Source organism: Rhincodon typus, chromosome 41 (genome assembly GCF_021869965.1).
Source record: "Rhincodon typus isolate 14 chromosome 41, sRhiTyp1.1, whole genome shotgun sequence".
NCBI classification, from domain to species: Eukaryota; Metazoa; Chordata; class Chondrichthyes; order Orectolobiformes; family Rhincodontidae; genus Rhincodon; species Rhincodon typus.
Genome location: NC_063372.1, coordinates 688,945 through 697,438, shown reverse-complemented (window position 1 = coordinate 697,438; position 8,494 = coordinate 688,945).

Genomic DNA, 8,494 nt, shown 5'->3' with positions numbered 1-8,494 from the left:
CCGAAACGTTAACTCTGTTTTTTCCTTCACAGATGCTGCCAGACCTAGTGAGCTTTTCTAGCAACTTTGTTTTTGTTCTCAATACTAGTCAATGAGGGGGGTCCTCCTGTGGTAGTGGTAGCGTCCCTACCCCTAGACTGGAAGGCCTGGGTTCAAATCCCATCTGCTGCAAAGGTATACAATAACATGTCTGAACATGTTGATTAGAGAAATAGGTATAAGTCAACGAGCACACGGCTGATGGGAGAACAGAGCTTGCTGAGAGTTTAGACACCGGCAGCTGAGTTTTCGATGACTTCAAGTCCATACAGGGTAGAATGTAAGAGACCAATCAGGAATGCTTTTTATTCATTTGGAAGCATAAAGCAATAGAGGACTGATGCAGGGGCAAAGTCGTGTGATACTGTGGAGACAAAACTAAGTTGTCTTTGTACTGGCACAATTATGAGGTCAGAAGCTAATCGTACGATCAGATCTGATGTCCGAGCTGTGAACAGACAGGCTTTAACTGCAGATTGTTGCCAGACAGAGGCAGAGGAATGGATTTGGAACCTAGGGAACAGAGTTATAGAGTCATAGAGTTATACAGCTTGTCTGTTCACAGACCCTTCATTCCAACTCATCCATGCCAACCAGCTATCCTGTATAAATCTAGTCCCATTTGCCAGCATTTGGCCCATATCCCTCTAAACCCTCCCTATTCACATACCCATCCAGGTGCCTTTTAAATGTTGTAATTGTACCAGCCACCATCACTTCCTAAGGCAGTTCATTCCATACATGCACCACCCTCTGTGTGAAAAAGTTGCCCCTCAGGTCCCTTTTATATCTTTCCCCTCTCACCTCAAACCTATGCCCTCTAGTTTTGGACTCCCCCCGCCCTGAGGAAAAGACCTTGTCTATTTACCCTCTCCAGAGAAAATAGCCCAGCCTGTTGAGCCTCTCCCGATAGCTCAAACCCTCCAACTCTGGCAACATCCTTGTAAATCTTTTCCAAACCCTTTCAAGTTTCACAACATCCTTATAACAGGGAGACCAGAATTGAATGCAGTAATCTAAAAGTGGCCTCACCAATGTTCTGTACAGCTGCAACATGACCCTCCCAACTCCTATATTCAACATACTGACCAATAAAGGCAAGTGTACCAAACACCTTCTTCACTATCCTATCTACCTGTGACTCCACTTTCAAGGAACTATGAACCTGCACCTCCAAGGGCTCTTCGTTCAGCAACACTGCCCAGGACCTCACCGTTAAGTGTATAAGTCCTGCCCTGATTTGCCTTTCCAAAATGCAGCATCTCACATTTATCTAAATTAAACTCCATTTGACACTCCTCAGCCTATTGCCCCATCTGATCAAATTCTGTTGTACTCTGCGGTAACCTTTGCTGTCCACTATACCTCCAGTTTTGGTGTAAATATATTGCTGTTCCTTCAGTGTCACTGGGTTAAAGTCCTGGAATTTTCTCCCTAATGGCATTGTGTCTCTACCATTGTGGGACTGCAATGGTTCAAGAAGGCAGCTCACCACCACCTACTCAAGGACAACTAAGGACAAACAATAAATGCCTGCCCAGCCACTGATGCCCATGTCCCATGATTGAATTTTAAAAATGAACTCTCTAGCCCAGGCAACATCCTGCCAACTCTCTGTACCCTCTCTCGTGCAAACACATCTCTCTAAGTGGATTACAGAACTGCACACAAGACTCTAGCTGTGGCCTAACCAAAGTTTTATATAGTTCTAGCATAACCTATCTGCTCTCAAACTCTATGTCTTAGCTAATAAAGGCAATATCCTCTATGCCTTCCCTCACCTACATTGGCTGGCCTACATAATCTGGCAACTCCAGGACTCGATACTTTTCACTTCAGTATGTTAAAAGATGTCGGTGAGGAAATTGCACGTGCTTTGGTCATATAATTCAAAACTGTTGATTCAGGAACTGTCCCTTCATTTGGAAAATTATTAACGTCATTTCATTATTTAATTAGAGTAGGAGAAGGAAGCAAGTAAATTATAGGCCTATTAGTCTGTTATGGAGAAATTACGAGAATGTGAAATTCGAGGCAGAGGGACTGAACATGTTGACATATAAACTAATCAGAGAGATTCAGCATGGATTTATAATGAGCAGCTCATGTCCCCACCCATGGCCAATCTCCCTCCCACTTCCACCCTCTTTGCTCAAGTCGTCATGCTCACGAAGTGAGCCTACAGTATTATTACAACGTATGGGCATTGCAGATAAATCCAGTCCATCTCTCTAGCCTCAAAGCTGCTTAAGGTCACCCACCACAGCCATCTAAATAGTTGTCAGTTGAAGCTCAGCAGCCTTTTGTCTGACAAGCTGTAGGCATAGGGGAAGCATTCCATGTACAAGTGCGGCAAGACCGAGATAATATTCAGGTTTAGGCTGTCAAGTGGTAAGTAACATTCATGCCACACCAGGGCCAGGCAACAGCCGTGTCCAATATGAGAGAATCTAACAATCGCTCCTTGAATTTCAATGGTATTACCATCATTAAATTCTCCACTATCAACATGCTGGGGGCCAGAAACTGAACTGGACTAGCCACATAAATACAGAGCTACAAGAGCAGGTCAGAGGCTAGAAATTCTCCAGCAAGTAACTCACCTCCTGACTCCCCAAAGCCTGTCCACCATCTACGAGGAACAAGTCTCAGTAGCAGCAGTGTGTACTATCTACAAGATGCACTGCAGAAATTCACCAAAGATCCTCAGACAGCATTTTCCAAACCTATGACCACTTCCATCTAGAAGGACAAGGGCATAAGACATGTGGGAACACCACCATCTCTAAGTTCCGCTCAAACCACTCCCCATCCTGACTTGGAAGTATATTGCCTTCCTTCACTGTCGCTGGCTCAAAATCCCGGAATACCCTCCCTAATAGCATTGTGGGTCAACCCACAGCAGGAGGACTGCAGTGGTTCTAGAAGGCAGCTCACCACCACCTTCTCAAGGACAATTAGGGATGGGCAATAAATGCTGGCCAGTCAGTGACGCCCACATCCCACAAATGAACAGAGAAAAAAAAAGGAGTATGATGGAATACTCCCCACTTGCCTGGATGAGTGCAGCTCCAGCAATATTCAAGAAGCTTGACACTATCCAGGACAAAGCAGCCCTTTTGATTGGCATCCCATTCCCAAGCATCCACTCCCTCCACCACTGACGCTCAGTAGCAGCAGTGTGTACTATCTACAAGATGCACTGCAGAAATATACCAAAGATCCTGAGACAGCACCTTCCAAACCCACGACCACTTCCATCTAGAAGGGGACAAGGGCAACAGATACATGCCTGCAAATTGCCCTCCAATTTCAAGATTGTCAGCAAGAGAGCTAGGAGTGGATAGGGAGAAACTTCTTTACCCAGAGTTGTTAGGATTTGGAATGCCCTGCCTTGGAGAGCAGTGGAGGTTTCAAAAGAGAGCTGGATGTATATTTGAAAGTGATGAATTTAGAGGGCTATGGAAATAGGGCTGGAAAATCGGAAATAGCTTGGTAGCTTTTCCGGGAGGGAGTACAGACACAATAAGTCGAATGTCCTCCTTCTGCACTGTAAATTCTATGATTCGATTACAGCAGGTCGGGATACAATTGGCAGATGCAGGTAAGAGTTTTTCTTACTGTTATTCAGCAGACAGAGCAAATCCAAAAGGGTATTAGGGAAATCAAAATGACTAATTGGTGGATTGACTTCTGGGACTGGGGCTCAAATGTGCAGATAGACCCTTGGGTACGTCTCCTTTCCACACCTGGTTGTATTGTTCAACCTGTTAACTTTAATCTACCTCATCATCCTCATGGTTAAATTTGTCTGCTAGAAGAAGGAACTCATCCAAAAATTAACTACAGACTCTATGCTCCTGCAGCAGGAGCCAAGAAATTAATGAACCCAGACTGTGTCATGAAATGACAATGTAAATTGTTCCGCGATATGAATTTTACTCTATTGAGTGCTGCTAATTACCAAAGAAGCTTAAATGTGAGCCAGTATATATAAATAGTGGCAAATTCTCAATTTATGTACTAAGTTATTTGTATATAATACTGTTAAGTTTATTGCTATGTGTAAGGAAGATAGCTAGTGTCTAGGGGACTATTGTCTATGTACAATGGGGAATACAGTAATTCAAGGAGTTAGGCTATCTGTCTGAGACTTGATACATGCCTGCATGAAAGTGTGGTCTGAGTCAATGATCTTATTTTCACTAGACACTTCAAGGGATCAACAGGACCACAGACCCAAAATTGGACATTCTAAATTGGCCCGCAGCCAGAGAACTCAAGCCTGAAAGCAAATTGGCCAAACTGAATTAAATAGCAGCCAGCAGCTATCAGCTACAGAAAACAGTGAAAACCAAGGAACCAGTTACAACCAGCCCAAGGGTTGTGTATTGGAGAAGTGTCAATCAGACTTTCTGGTATCTTGACTGCTGTGCACTTTACCCCTCCCTGGCATGGCCACAGTAAAGACTATTAGCATGACCTTACTGGATGATTTGAACCTAGCTCATTCTGGAAGGTCTGGGCCAAGGAGGATGAAGTCTCAGTGAAGACTCAATCAGGCCCAGCAGTGGAGCTCTGATTATCTAGAGAGAGAGAGAGAAAGAAAGATCTACCCTGACCTGTGAGATCTACTTTGTGAAAGAGAGCCAGCCCCACGCCAGAAACAGAGGAAATTCCAACGGCTCAGCTCAAACACGTGGATTGTTGCAGGTAAAATGCTTTCTCAGACAGATAAAGCTAGATAGAGACTAAATATCGAGAATTTCGGAAATGCTGACATGGTATTTCCAATAAGGAATATTCTGTTAATAAAATCGAGTTGAACTGCAAATCGAATTCTGTGTCCCTTTGTCCGTCTCAATAACAAGAGCACTTGGGTAAAGTGTTTTTAATACATAAACTAGTTGAAGTGTCCAAAGCAGAGATAACATCACAGAGACCCTCCACACCAGGAGGAACAGCCACATCACCCTCCCAGGAGTGAAGCAGGATGAGAGTGCACCAGGTTTTACCTGCAGGTTTGGGACCACCATCCCAGCAGTGGTATGAGTGTTTCATCCTGCTCCAGCCCTCTGTACTACCTTTATTCCAGCTAGGCTGCCAAGTCACAGGCTGGGTCCTGGACAGCAACAGCTATCCCCTTAGAAATGGCTCATGACTTATGTCAGGAACCCATGCACAGATACACAGCAGTCCTAGAATGAGGAACAAAGAATGCCATTAGCCAATGCTTACACCATTTGGTCTATTTTGAAGGAGATACTCTGAACTAGTCTCCAGATTTGTGGTTTCTGCATTCTCTAAGTTCACCGTTATGAGGCACCAGCCCTAATCACTGCCTGGATAAACAAGTGCAGGAGGAGTGGGAACTGGAGATGGAGGAACAGGACAATGAACAGGAGAAGGGAGAGAGGTATTGACCTTCACTATTGAATCGTCCAGGGAGCCGCTTCTCAAAGAGCAATCCACATGAACCAACACTTCCTTCTCCAATAAATGATCCTTACCAGGATCCAATTGCTTTTCTTCACTTCAACCTTATTGGTCTTCCCTCACCACTACAGATATAAATACCAACACCAAACCAAGGACAAAAAAAATTTATAACTCAATTCCACTTGTGACTAATAGTTAACAGAAATAATAATCTATGTGCAAGTCTTTGGTGTCTCTCTTTTGTTCTCTTTTCCCTATCCCTGGTTGTCCTATGAAGTGCTATTTTTTATTCATTCATGGGATGTGGCTGTTGTTGATTGGCCAACATTTAGTATCCATCCCTAGTTGCCCTCAAGAAGGTGGTGGTGAGCTGTCTCTTGAACCCCTGTACACCCATCATGCCCTTAGGGAGCAAGTACCCAGGATTTTGAACCAGTGAAGGAACGGCAATATATTTCCAAGTCAGGATGGTGAGTGTCAAAATTGTTCATAATTTTGAAAAATTTGTTAAGTTAATCTCTTAATTTTTTCTGCTCCAAGGAGGATAAGCCTAATTTGTTTAATTTTTTTCCTTGTGTCTAAAATCCCTCATTCCTGGTATCGTTCTGGTAAGATCTCCTTTTTACTCTCTCCAGGGCTGTAACATCCTTCCCTAAATAAGGTGCCCAGAACTGACCACAATGATCCAAATGTGGGCTGACCAATGAGTTGTAGAGGTGTAGCATCATTTCTGAAGAAGGGTCACTGGACCCAAAACATTAACTCTGCTTTCTCTCCACAAATACTGCCTGACCTGCTGAGGTTTTCCAGCAATTTCTGATTTTGTTTCTGATTTTCAGCATCTGCAGTTCTTTGGTGTTTTTTGTAGCATCGCTTCCTTGCTTTTATACGCTATGCCTCTATTTATAAACGCCAGGATCCTATAAGCCTTCTCAAAGTTACACCAATGAGCCTGTATTGTTTCTCCGTATTTCTTCTACCAAAATGCATTACCTCACACTTCTCACAATAATCCCTGCAAGTTTGTTTGAGTTCATCACTGATATTGACAAAGCTCTCACTTCTCCTGTGGATGTCTGGGCTTGATTAGGCCTGCCGTCCCTAGTATGTGTAGCCTAATACAAAAGATGGTGTTTTGGATGTTACATGTGAAGGTCCCATACTCGTAGTGTTTTGGGGAAGTTGTGATGCAGTGTTCTCCCTTCCCCTTGTGTGCTTTCCTGGTGATGTCTGTGTTCAGTCTCCAGATCTCTACAGTACAAGTTAGAACGGCGTTTGTCCAAAAACCACACAAGGCATGTTCATTTGAATATACGGGGCAGGAGTACACAGTTATTTCTTTTGTCTGCTGACATTTATCCAGAGTGGTATTAACGAGTCTTCCCTCTTTCTCAACTGCATACAGAAGGTGCTGTCATATTCAAACCATGCTCCCTCTCAGATAATGCTGATGTTTTTCAACTTGAAGACTTGATTTGGTGTTATGTTCAAGATCGAGGTTTGCCCTCAACCATTTGATCATCCATTGGCCATAGATACTGCACAGGGACCTATTCTGCTGCCTTCTGTCATCATCTGTCTTTCCTTGGATGATCTCATTGATGGTCCCGGTGTGCCCTCTAGCACAGTTACATTGTTGGTCTGCCTGATTTTCTTTTATCCACCCCTTGGCATCTTGTCGACTGTTCAGATTAATTTTATCCAAGGGCTGTTTAACTTGCTCATTTAAAATTCTGACCTTATTATCCAAATTAGTAAAATTGAGGGTATTGACTGTGGACATTCCTGCTCCATAAGCTGTTGCCAAATCATTCAACATGTCTCTTTTACAAATCCTGCTGGCCTGGGTCCGGCCTCCTCCCTTGTCAATCTCTGTTTGGCGTCCTAGTAGCTGATGGGTCAAATACAGGTATAATTTCTGAAGTTGGGAGGGGCACCACTCTGGCAGCTGGAGTCCGGATTTATCTAACACCACAGGCACCAATTCATGGTGTATGTTGTCCTACAGGGTTTTGCCTGCGTGTTTTAAAACCAGCACATTTTGTGGTCCTGGGGTTGTCCTTGAACAAACACATGCACTTCTGGCTGGTTTTAGCCCTTTTTCCTATAGGACATAGTTCCCCCTTTAACCTTCCTGGGGTATCATTTCCCAATTTTATAGCCGTTTCTCCAGGCTGGTAGCAAACATCCCAGTTCCGTACAGCTGTTTGTGGAAAAACTCCACCTGTCAACCATGGTGTCTGTTGTTAGGTAGCAATACTCTGAGCTGCTATTTGTCTTTCTATGCACAACCTGCTGGTTGTTACACCCAAACATCATGGATTGTTGGGATGGACCCACAAAGCACCATCCTCACATTTGGAGATAACAAGAGTCTCAGATGCTGGAGTCAGAATCGATATAGTGTGGAGCAGGAGGAACACAGCAGGTCAGGCAGCATCAGAGGAGCAGCAAAGTCGACGTTTTGGGTTGCGACCCTTCATCAGGACAGGAGAGGGGGAAGGGAGCTTGGAAATAAATAGAGGGAGGAGGGGTGGGGCTGGGGGATAGGAGGTGAGATGGTGATAGGTGGATGCACGTAGGGGTAGTGGGGATTGGTCAGTGGGATGGGTGGAGTGGATACGTGGGAAAGAAGATGGACAGGTTGTGTCAGGTCAAGGAGGTGGGGATGAGAGGGAGGGTTGGACAGGGGATGAGGCCGGGGGTGGGGAGATTTTAAAACTGGTGAATTATATGTTAAGGCCATTGGGCTGTAGGCTCCTGAGGCAGAATATGAGGTGTTGTTCCTTCGGTTTGCGTGTGGCATCATTGTGGCAGTGGACGGGGCCCAGGATGGACATGTCACCCAGGGAGTGGGAGGAGGAATTAAAATGATTGGCAACCAGAAGGTGTGTTGATTATAGTGTGCAGAGCACAGATTCTCTGCGAATCAGTCACCAAGTCTGTGCCTGGTCTCACCAATGTAGCGGGAGCAACGGATACAGTAGTTGGGACTTTAACTTTTTCAATCTCACGC